Source organism: Bubalus bubalis, chromosome 3 (genome assembly GCF_019923935.1).
Source record: "Bubalus bubalis isolate 160015118507 breed Murrah chromosome 3, NDDB_SH_1, whole genome shotgun sequence".
NCBI lineage: Eukaryota > Metazoa > Chordata > Mammalia > Artiodactyla > Bovidae > Bubalus > Bubalus bubalis.
In genome coordinates this window covers 107,266,390-107,279,257 of record NC_059159.1, presented here as the reverse complement: position 1 = coordinate 107,279,257, position 12,868 = coordinate 107,266,390, and the positions used below count along the sequence as shown (strand labels likewise).

At 41.2% G+C, this 12,868-nt stretch overlaps 1 protein-coding gene across 7 annotated transcripts in view; it reads right to left on the bottom strand.

Moving 5' to 3' along the window:
- Positions 1–12,868, bottom strand: part of PIP5K1B (phosphatidylinositol-4-phosphate 5-kinase type 1 beta) — a 338,893-nt gene that overhangs the window by 290,884 nt on the left and 35,141 nt on the right. Inside the window, exon 1 of one of the 7 annotated variants that reach the window (XM_044939941.2) lies at positions 3,768–3,914. The exons of the other annotated variants lie outside the window; for them this stretch is intronic. The gene's annotated coding sequence lies outside the window, so the exon portion shown is untranslated. Of the gene's footprint in view, positions 1–3,767; positions 3,915–12,868 lie in introns of those variants that run through there. 7 annotated transcript variants of the gene reach the window in all.

Genomic DNA, 12,868 nt, shown 5'->3' with positions numbered 1-12,868 from the left:
CAACTGAACTGAACTGAACTTAAATAAATGGAGTTGTGGGGGGGCTTCCCTGATGGCTCAAATGGTAAAGAATCTACCTGAAATGTGGGAGACCTGGGTTGGATCCCTGGGTCAGGAAGATCCCCTGGAGAAGGGAATGGCAACCCACTCCAGTATTCTTGCCTGGAGAATTCCATGGAGAGAGGATCCTGGTGGGGTACAGTCCAAAAGGTCACAGAGTCAGGCACAACTTAGCACACACAGACATATATATAGAGAGAAGCCTGGCAGGAGAAGGGAACTTCTTTGAATACCCACTTTAGTATAATGACCTGCAGAATTGCACGGACTACATAGTCCATGGGGTGGCAGAGAGTCGGACATGACTGAGCAACTTTCACTTCACTCCCATCAAATTGGAAGCTCCATGAAGGACAACAGTCCTTACCTGTTTTATTTAAGTAAGTGAAAGTGTTAGTTGCTTGATCCACATAAATAAATGGCTTAGAAAATCCCTTTGTTTATGCCAAATAACTACAAAAAAAGAAAAAAAAAGAGTGCAGTAGGGGGAGAGGGAAAGGGAGAAAAAGAAGAGAGAGAGAAAGGTGGGGGGGGGTTAGTGAGGGGTAGGTGAGAAAGAGAGAGGACCCAGTTGAACTGACCTTCTCTGCACTGAGAATTGGTTATGAACACTTTGATTAACTAGAATGTAAAGACACAAGCTGAGAAGAACAGTGAAACACTGAACTATGTATCTGAAGAATTTGTTGTACGTTATAATCTACTTGTCCATCTACTGTTATTTCTTTTCAATAAAATTTTTGAGGAAAAGAGAGAGGAAGAGACTACGGCAAAATGAGGAGTATGGTAAGCAGTGCCTTCCAAAAGAGTGTTAACAGGATGTCAAGACGGACATGGCAACCACTAAGATAGACTAGATACTAGACTCCAAAATGAAGTGCCAGCCCTGGATGCAATCCGTCAAAGGACAGTGGCCCCCAAACCATTGTCACCAATCTTGAGCTCCTCACCCACAGCAAGGGCGCAAATGGGTCAGGCTGTTGGCGGCTAAACTAAGGAGGGAACAGTTAAAGCAAGCAGGCTGCAGTTCTTCTCTGGAAGAGTCAGGAGTCCGGGCCCTCCCCTTGCTAGTCTAGTGAGGGGCCTCACAGGACTAGCAGGAGAGCAGAAGACTCCTGCAACATGGGAGACACAGTGACCTTGTTGGTGACGTCTGCCTAAGCAAAAGGACAAGAAGTAGGCTGGCGGGATGCTGATGGACAAGCCAGAGGAAATAACAGTTGCACTGGGATGAGCCTGCAGTTCTCAAGTTTGCGGGAGCCAAGATGTGTGAGTCTTTCCCAAGGACCAGATGTGGACCACACCCTGAGAACACATCTGGCACCATCTTCTCAGCTTCTGCCCAACAAGGGCCATCTCCTGCACAGCAGAGGAACCCAGCAGATGGAGTCCACACGGACCAGGGAGACTATGAAAGGACAGGTGGTCACATCAAGGAAACTGGAGGGGAGAGGTTCACATAGAGGGGACATTTCTGAAGAATATCTTTATTCCTGAGGATATTTCTGAAGAACCCACAAAGCATCCTCCCAGACAAAGAATCGATTCTAAACACTCACAACACAAAAGACAGCTCTCCTGTGATGCTGCCTGCCAGTCAAAATTTTCCTGCACCCCGTCCTGTCCTGCCCGTCACTCTTCTCCCAAAGCCAGAAGCAAGAGCTACTGAGTAAGCAAGGGGAACGTATCTAACCCCAGCCCTTTCTCCCTCCAACAGGCCCTTGCTGGAAGTAGGAGAGTGGGTATAAGTAGAAATAAAGTTGGAAGTTGGGAGCTTTGACTGTGACATGTTACTAGACATTTTCAGTATTTGGCACATTACACTGAAACTTTTTATTATGTAAGAATAATCGGAATAGTCATGGGATATGTTTTCATCCAGAAACAGGGGAAATGGTTTCCGCTGAATACATTTTAATGGGAGAGTAGGAGACTAGATAAAGTTGGTTTTTGATAGTAGCCCATGAAATCTACTGTTGCAGGCACATTACACATGAAACCACTTTGTGGCAGCACAGCGCATGGCAAATATACTTTCCACAAAAGAAGTCCACTGCGTCCCAACTTGAACATGAAGATCCCTATGGGTTCTGGGTTGCCCTTTGAACACCCTCGGAGAAGGCAGTGGCACCCCACTCCAGTACTCTTGCCTGGAAAATCCCATGGATGGAGGAGCCTGGTAGGCTGCAGTCCATAGGGTCGCTAAGAGTCGGACACGACTGAGCGACTTCATTTTCACTTTTCACTTTCGTGCACTGGAGAAGGAAATGGCAGCCCACTCTAGTGTTCTTGCCTGGAGAGTCCCAGGGATGGTGGACCCTGGTGGGCTGCCATCTATGGGGTCGCACAGAGTCGGACACGACTGAAGTGACTTGGCAGTTGAACACCCTATGTCCTTGGCAGGCCCATAAAGAGTCTGCAGCAGCCACAGCAACCGAGGCTATGGATCTGCTGACCATCTCCTTACACCCTTCTCCTCTTCCAAACACACACACGGGTCAGGAAGGGATGTCTGATACCAGGAGCCACCACCATGCTCAGCGCTAATCCACATAAAATAGGCTCTGACTGAGTTCCCAACTTGGAGCCTCACAAGTCTTCTCCTGAGACACCATTCAAATAGGATTCCTTCCACTGAAACCGAGCTATGAAGCCAGAGCCTCAACTCACACCCAGCAGTAAACTAAGGATATCAGTCCCAAGATGGCAGCCTATCTAACTCCCTCCCATTCATTCTCTCTGTGTCTTGGGTCACCAGAAGGATATCACAGAATGCAGAGTAGTAAAACATGAAACAGCTCATCTTCAATAAACTGGCACTTTGGTCAAGCAAATGTGCAAAGTCAACAGTTTCAGCATCATTATCTGTGTGTAAGTGTTAGCAAATCAACAGACAAAGGCCAAATCTTTATGTTATAGGAAATACTGCTACCAAATACATGCTATAAAAGGTATCTATATGCCCTACATTGATAAGAGTTTATTTAAAATCAAGATAATTTTAAAAGATGTTTCTGGGTCTGTGTCCACTAAGTTTCAAGCTCCATGAAGGCAAAGACTATGTCTCATTTGCTTTTGGGTCCCTTGGGGCCTAGCATAGAATCTGGTACATAGGGAGTTCAATAAAGTCCTAAGGCTGATAAGTGAATGAACAAACAAATGAATATCCTGGCTTCGATTTCAAGATAGATGTATGTTAACAGTGTAATTGAATAAATATGTTTTTAAAAAGGGATAGACCAGCTATCCATCATTTTTGACTACTCCATTCTCTCTACCTATTTTAGTGTGTGTATTTGAATCTTATAATTGGATAGTTTAGCGTTACTCTGTATAAAAGACTTTCTGGGACTTCTCTGGTGGTCCAGTGGCTAAGACTCTGTGCTCCCAATGCAAGGGACCCGAGGTTCAATCCCTGCTCAGGGTACTAGATTCCACAGGCTACAACTAAGAGTTCACATGCTGCAACTAAAGATTCGCATGCTACAACTAAGACTTGGTGAAGTCAAATAAACAAGTATTTTTAAAAAATGTTCTAAGGCTACTCTTTCAACAGGCCCCTGAGACCAGATCAACTAGCCATTCACCCTCACTAGGCAATAGCAAAGATCCGTCATGGTATACGACTCCATCTAAGGGAATCCATGTTTTGGGTCTCTCAAAGGGAATAATACTGCTTTAAAATAGATACATTGAAAAAAACTGACTTTTATCTTTCTTGTGGAAGGATCTTGGGGGCGAAGCAGAAAGAGGAACGGTTTGCTAGCAGATGGTGGGGAGGCATCAGGCACCAAAGAAGAAAGGTCACAAGCTTTGGAGTTGGACAGGTCTGCAGCCAGTCACATCTTGGCTCTGCTGGGCCTCAGTTTCTCCATCTGTACAATGGAAATCATAAGGCTCACCTCAAAGAACCACTGTGTGGAGAACAAAGGAACGCATATGGAGGCTCTGATTATAGTATCTGGCATACAATACGGGCTCAAACAAAAGTTCTACTACCATTATCTACACATAAACTGAACTACATACACCTACTTGCATATTTAAAGATGATTTTATTATGAGTGTCCACAACTCTTAAAGGATCTGAGATCCAAGACTCAGCTGTTTGGAACTTGGAATGCATTCTCCCATAGGAACAATGCTATAAATCACAGAATTTCAGAATTAGAAGCGGCCTCAAAGCTCATCTAGTGATGTAATAAAACTTTCCACCAAATGCAGTATCTCCTAACATAGTATTCCTGGGGTTTAAGTTTCAGGTAAATCCATCAAAACTTACATGATGTATAATATAGCTGAAATGCTACATGTAAGCACACACAAAAAAAGCAAAATATGATTTTCAAGTGTTGAGCAGTAGTTTATCTTCACATGTTCTTCTAACCGTAGCTAAGATTATCTTCCTGCTTGGAAATTCATCCATATAGAAAGTAGGAAGACAATTTCTTACTTCTTACAACCCACTCTGCCCCTCCCCACACCCAACAACCACCATAACTTACAGTTAACATGAGACAGAAATTTATCTGCAGCATGAACAAAATGCAGCAGACCCACAGAGGAGACAGAGACAATTGAGGGAGGAGAAGCGGGTGTCAAAGGGAAGGAGATGTGGGTGTGGAGCAGGGCACAGGAGAGAAGACCTTGGTTACCAAGTTCACCTCCTTTACCACTTTGCCCAGCAACAGCCCTAGTTCACCTGGTTGTGCACAAATGAAAACTATTTGTGGAGCTCATCTGAGACCCTGATGGGTCACCGTGCATATGAAGTATTTCAGGGGTAATCTGTCAACCTCAGTCTGACCCCTGGCTATGCCCACTCTGACTTCATGCAGCGGGCAGCAAAAAAGCACAGAGCGCTCTGGGGTATTCCACGCTGTTTGTCTTTGGATTGGCAGAGAATGGCTGTTTATACTTACAGGATGTTCACAAGCTAAGTGTATTTAGCTTGGCGAGTGTCAATAATGTTGCCTCCAATATGGAAAATTCAGCCGAAACTGCAGAAATGACCAAGGGAATCTGGTTTTGCATAAAAGCTCTAAGCACTACTCAGACAACATGGGACAACAATTATGATACAATGCTAAATGAAACAAAAGTTGTTTTATGAAAATGTATATACGGCATGGTTTCAATTTTGAAGTACATGTACATGCTATATTTTATACACCCTTACATATCTATGAAGGAAAAAGACTCCAAAACATGAATAATTATTTTGTCTGTGTTATGGAAATACAGAGTGTGTTTATGTATGCACACGTGTATATATATGAGTTCATTTATTTACAATTTTCTATAAAGTCTAGTTAAATGAATAACTATCAAAAGAGGTAAAATGGAATTTAGAAACTCTAATCAGAGATTTTAAAGCTAAAAGGATCCTTATAAATTACCCAATCCAACACTTCCTCCAACTCTTTTTAATTATATAGGAAGAACACGTCTGGTCCCACAGGTGACTTATGCACCTAAAGTCCTCCAACTAGTAGAGAACTAGCCAAACTGTGGCTTGAACGCAGATCCTATGACATTCATGGTCTGTGCCACTCCCATGAGATCATGGTGTGTCCTGGCGTCAGGGACTAATGAACTTCAGAAGGAAATACTCTGTAATGAAGGAGCAAGTCTGTCTGTGCACACCTACACTTCTCACTAAATACATATTTGCCAAGAGTCATATCATAATTTTATGACCTGCAAACAATTCAATTGCTACAGGAGCTCTGGTGACTTCATCGGGTCTACTGCACCAGAGTCCTGGTTTCAACATTTTTACTCCTGTGTTACACAGAAGTTCACCTTCAGAGACTTTCAAGATGAAAATACATCAAAAGGCACCTCTGTCCTTAGGTTACCCATCTAGGTGTCCTAGGTGACAATGGAGAAGAAATGTCTTATATGTGGTCTTCCACTGTTGCTTAACACCACATACAACTGCCACTTAACTTCCATTCCACTATATCACACTGTATGAGAACTACTTAACATTTATCCACCTCCCAAACACATAGAGAAAACAGATCGAAAAGCTTCTTTAGTAGCTCTCACTTTAAGTATTTCCTATTTATAAACATGAAGCCTTGTTAGGTGCAAAGTGCCTGTCAAAAAGCACAGTTTCAACCTGTTTCATTTCTACAGGGAGAAAATTCAGACATCTGATACAAACACAGGTAGAGAGCAGCCCTGGGCCTCATAGAAGAGGTTTCCTATTTTGTCCTGCTTATCTTGAGCTGATTGGACTGGGGAAGCTTTGGGGGCAAGGAGTGGGGACGTGTAGCAGAGTCCTGGTCACAGCTGGCAAGTCAAAGAACTGTTTTTTCAGATAAGCAGAGAGACTCTAACCCTGGTCACAGGTACAGTGGCTAGCTCGTTTCCTGTCCAGTGTGCTAACCAGAAACATAATAGGGAACCCAAGATATACTTATGGTGGGCAAAGAGCATGCGGGAATCTGAACAATATACCAGTTGCCTGAGTTAAGTAGTAATTAATTTAGACTTAGAACCTGAAGTTAGCTGTGCACATCATATGAAAGAAAGCAAAGCCTAGAGCATGCACGGGCATAGCAGAGCAGGAAGCACCTACGATGGGCTTCAAAAATGTGAAAACGCTTACACTATAAGACTTTACGGTAGAAGAATCCAAGGAGAAATTCAGGTAAGAGCTGGCTGAAAAGTACTGCAACCTGAGGTATTTCAGGTTGCAAAATATTCCTCCCACCAAAATTATTTCAGTATTGAGGAGAGCCCTAGAAAGAGACTAAAATTCATATGTTTAACTATAGGTGCTAAATTCTTAAATACTTATAAGTTTTAAGGACAGAATGTAATGGGCTAAAGTGATCTCTTTATTTTGTAAAAAAAAAAAAAAAAAAAAACCCACATCTAAAATGGAACAAGGATACTACCAAAGTACTGCTTAGTCAGACTCCCAATTCTGAGAATTTGAATGAACCTATCTCCAAAACAGAAACAGACTCGTGGACATAGACTTGTGGTTGCTGGTGGCGGGGGGGCTCAAGGAGGGGTGGAGGAGGAGTCTGGGGTTAGCAGATGCAAGATATTACATATAGAATGGGTAAACAACAAGGTCCTACTGCGTAACACAGGGAACTATACTCACTATTCTGTGATAAACCATAATGGAAAAGAATATAAAAATGTATATATATACACATAAATATATGGCTGAATCACTTTGCTGTATATCAAAATCTGAACATTGTAATTCAACTAAACTTCAATAAAAAAAAATAAGTCAACCCTGAGAATTTAAGTCAAGAAGACAAATGGAGCAAAAGGTTAGGCTGTATGAAGATGCATAATACATTGTATTCTCTAAGAGCAGATTTAAAAACACTAGATCCTATTTGATGACTAATGATGGGGAGAATCAGACAAGAGTAAATTAAGACACATGAAATAGCCTCAACCACTTTAAAAATGATAACATGAAGATACAAATGAGAAACAATATGAAGTTTAAAATTCAAAATTAAACATTCATTATGGCCACAACTAAATTAAAATACTATAGTGGTGTCAGGCAGAGAACTAGGAGGAAGGTCAAGGAACAGGACAAGATGGTTCAGGGTAGACTGGATGGGGGACAGAGGTGCTGTAGGCAAGTACCCCTTGGGTAAAGCCATGGAAAACTTTCTGGAGTGGTGAAGCAGAGGCTCCAATCTCATCCAGAAATCCCAAGGGATGGGCTTGAGCCCTAAACAACAAACAACAAACAAATTGGTCTTCCTAAGATTAAAGGGGGCCCAAGTACAGTGCTTCATTACTCTTGGATGTAAGGGTTAAGAAAAGGGTGGGCTGATATCCTTGTGGATGTGTCTGGTGGCAAATGTAATGTCGTATGCTGTAAAGAACAGTATTACATAGGAACCTGATGTTAGGTCCATGAATCAAGGTAAATTGGAAGTGGTCAAAAAGGAGACGGCAAGAGTGAACATTGACAACTTAGGAATCAGTGAACTAAAATGGACAGGAAAGGGCGAATTTAATGCAAATGACCATTATATCTACCTGCGGGCAAGAATCCCATAGAAGAAATGGAATAGCTCTCATAGTCAACAAGACTCAGAAATGCAGATTTCTGGTGCAATCTCAAAAATGACAGAATGACCTCAGTTCGTTTCAAAGGCAAACCATCCAATATCACAGTAATCCAAGTCTATGCCCCAACCACTGATGCCAAAGAAGCTGAAGTTGATCAATTCTATGAAGACCTACAAGATCTTCTAGAACACGAAAAAAAAAAAAATCCTTTTCATCATAGGGGATTGGAATGCAAAAAGAAGTCAAGAGATCCCAGAATAACAGGCAAGTTTGGCCTTGGAGTACAAAATGAAGCAGGGCACAGGCTAACAGAGTTTGAACACACTGGTCATAGCAAACACCCTTTTCCAACAACCCAAGAGATGACTCTACAACATTGAAGTCAGACTGATTATGTTCTTTGCAGCCAAGGATAAGAAGTTCCATACAGCCAGTAAAAATAAGACCTGGAGCTGACTGTGGCTCAGATCATGAGCTCCTTATTGCAAAATTGTCTTAAACTGAAGAAAGTGGGGAAAACCACTAGGCAATTCACTGTGATCTAAATCAAATCCCTTAGGATTACACAGTGGAGGTAATGAATAAATTCAAGTGATTAAATCTGATAGAGTGCCTGAAGAACTATAGATGGAAGTTCATAACATTATATAGGAGGCAGAGACTAAAACCATCCCAAAGAAAAAAGAAATGCCATGAAGGCAAAGTGGTTGTCTGAGGAGGCTTTACAAATAGTTGAGGAAAGAAGAGAAGCAAAAGGCAATGGAGAAAGGGAAAGACATACCCAACTGAATGCAGAACTCCAGAGAATAGCAAGGAAAGACAAAACGGCCTCCTTAAATGAACAATGCTAAGAAATAGAGGAAAACAACAGAATGGGTAAGACTAGCGATCTCTTCAAGAAAATTAGAGATACTAAGGGAACATCTCATGCAAGGATGGGCAGGATAAAGGACAGATAATGGTAAGGACCTAACAGAAGCAGAAGACATTAAGAGGAGGTGGCAAGTATATATAGAAGAACTCTACATAAAAGGTCTTAATGCCCCAGATAACCATGATAGTGTGATCACTCACTTAGAGACAGACATCCTGGAGTGTGAAGTCAAGTGGGCCTTAGAAAGCATTACTATGAACAAAGCTAGTGGAGGTGATGGAATTCCAGTTGAGATATTTAAAATCCCCAAAGATGATGCTGTTACAGTGCTGCACTCAGTATGTCAGCAAATTTGGAAAAGTCAGCAGTGACCACAGAACTGGGAAAGGTTTTCATTCCAATTCCAAAGAAGGGCAATGTCAGAGAATGTTCAAACTACCATACAATTGCTATCATTTCCCATGCGCAGTTAGAACCAGACACGAAACAACTGACTGGTTCAAAGTTGGAAAGGAGCATGACAAGGCTATATATCATCACACTGCTTACTTAACTTTTATGCAGAGTACATCATGTGAAGTGCCAGGCTGGATGATTCACAAACTAGAATCAAGACTGCCAGGAGAAATAACAACCACCTCAGATATGGAGATGATACCACTCTAACAGCAGAAAGTGAAGAGGAACTAAAGACCCTCTTGCTAAGGATGAAAGAGGAGGGTGAAAAAGCTAGCTTGAAACTCAACATTCAAAAAACAAAGATTATGGCATCTGGTCTCATCACTTCTTGGCAAACAGAAGGGGGAAAAGTGGAAGCACTGACAGATTTTATTTTTCTTGGGCTCCAAAATCACTGCAGATGATGACTACACCATGAAATTAAAGGAAAGCTATGACAAACCTAGACAGTTTATTAAAAAGCAGAGATATCACTTTGTGGACAAAGATACATAGAGTCAAAGCCATGGTTTTTCTTGTAGGCATGTAAGGATGTGAGATTTGGACCATAAAGAAGGCTGAGTGCTAAAGAATTTATGCTTTGAACCGTGGTGCTAGAGAAGATTTCTTGAAGAGTCCCTTGGACAGCAAGGAGATCAAAATAGTCAATCCTAAAGGAAATCAACCCTGAATATTCATTGGAAGGGCTGTTGCTAAAGCACCAATACTTTGGCCAGCTGATGTGAAGAGCTGACTCAGTGGAAAGACCCTGATGCTGAAGGAAAAGAAGGGGGCAACAGAGGATGAGATGGTTAGGCAGCATCATTGACTCAATGGACATGAATCTGAGCAAACTCCAGGAGAGAGTGGAGGACAGGGAAGCCTGGCATGCTACAATACATGAGGTCCCAGAGTTGGACACAACTTAGTGACTCAACATCAACAGAACCTTGAAGGCAGGGGATCTGAAAGAACTTACAGATTAAAAGAAAATCAAGCCTCTTTCAGAGATGGCCTTAAAGGGTCTATTTAAACCAAAAAAATCTGGAAGTTTCCATTTAGTCTAGAAATTTAGCCAAATTTACCAAGGAACATGAGGATGAACTTGTAATAGTCTGACAGAACCTAAGAGTAGGAATAGGGCAAAGCAATTAGCTTCACTCCACCCTTTGCCATCCCCAGCTTTCAGATAAGAAAGATGATGCCACCTGTTCACCCAAGATGACAACTAGTACACAGCAATACCAGAGTTAGCATCCAGATCTTTTCCTTTTATTCCATCAATTTTTATATTATACCTTGCTCAAATATCAACCATGCACCCACCATTCTCCCATCATACATGAATTAAACCCAAAATAAGCATTTTCACCAGACAAGTACTACTGCTTTTATTTTCAACTGGAGGAAGTCTAAGAAAGCCAAAAAAAAAGGAGGAGAATGAACTGCAATTTTGATTTTAAAAACCTCAGTTTTTAAAAATTCTCATCATTTCTATTAAATCTATCTAGTTGGTTTTGGGGTATTTTCATCATTGGTGAACATGTATTTCACAGTGTGAATCTTTATTCTATGAAGCTAATTAATCACACAAAATATGACTTTTTAGGACTTCTATCCAAGTCCTAAGGTGCTTTCTTAAGTTTGGGTCAAAGAAAAATGTGAAGTTCTGACACTAAAAACTTCTTTCCAGCCTGACGCTCAGTCATTAATTATGCTATGACTTATGAAAAGAATCAGTTGCCAATGTAATTATTCCATCATCCCCCAACTTTTCTCTACTAGGTACATAAGGAGACCTGTGGGAGATTTTTGTCAAATGCTTGATGTCTTTGGCATTTTCTTCCTCTATCAATCTAAAACTCTCCCTTTAAAAAATGTGATGAATTGGTCACTACACATTAGTATCATTATACTGGTTCCCAGGGATCAATGCAGTGCCTTCTACAGGCCCATCATCATTTGTAAGATGATAATACAGCATTTTTGCAAGAGAGCATTTCTACATTAACAGTTTTAGGAATTGGGCTTTTTCAAAAGCTCCACAGAACATCTACATGTCTCTGGTCTTCTGGAAGCTTGCCCACTCTCCAAGATTTACTTAATAATCACTGGCAATGACTCAGAGATGATATCTGCTCTTTCAACACCCTGAGATACAATCTAGTGTACCCTAGAGATGTGAACGCATTCAAATTACCTAGATGATCTTTCACTGTCTTCTAAATCCCTCTTAATTAATTATTTTTCATTTTGCAGATCATTCTCTTTAATGGAAAGTAGTTCTGCATATGCCATCTACTGATACTGGCCTTACTCACTTAAGCAAGAGTCTGTCTCTATCTCCATGCTTCTAGCTCCACATACAACTAAAAAGAAAAACAAGCCAAAATACTTCTTTCAGAATAAAAATGACATAACACACATATCACACACTTTTACACACACACACACATGCACCAAAAATGTTCAACTTAGCCAGTAAAGAAATTAAATGAGCACAACAATTAAATGTAGTTTAGTAACAAACCACAGAAACATACCTTTTAAGTAACCAAAGTAATGCTGAGGGGTTGTAAGTAAATGAACATACTTATATTTACTGATAATGTAACTATGTATTTGGAGAGCAAATACAAAATGCTCATGACCTTTCCTCCAGGAACCCTACACCTGCACATTTAAGTTAAAGAACATATTACAAAAAGAAAAGAAGGTCCGAGTATACAAATACATCTTTAGGAATCTCATAGTAGCCCAAACTGGATTCAGTCTAAGTGTCCAACAGGACAATGGCTAGATGAACTGCAAAATACCAACTGTGGTCATCCCAGCCTGACAACAAAGACATTCACCTCCTAATCCCAGAACCTCGGAATATACAACCTTACGTGGTAAAAGGAACTTTCCAGATGTGAATAAATTGTGAATTTTTAGATGGGAGATTATTCTGAAGTATACAGGTGAATCCTGTGTAATCACGTGTCCATATAAGAGGGAGGCAGGAGGGTTAAAATCAGCGAAGATGTGATGACAGTAGCAGAGGTGAGAGACAGAGAGATTGACGGGGGATGGAGGGTGGAGACAGACGAAGATGCTATGGCTTTAAAGGCAGAGCAAGGGGGAATTCTCTGGTGGTCTAGTGGTTAAGATTCCGTTGCAGGGGGCATGAGGGGAACTGAGATCCTGCACGCTGCATGGCACACCCAAAGGGGGGAAAAAAAACAAACAAACAAAAGAAAGGGGCCCTTAGAGGCTGAAAAAGGCAAGAGATTCTCCCCTATAGCCTTCAGAAGGAACACAGCCCTGCAGCATCTCAATTTCAGGAATTCTGATCTCCAGAACTTTAATACTGTGTCCTTCCAAGTCACTAAATTTGAGGCAATTTTTTTACAGCAATAATAAAGAACTAACACACTAACTATT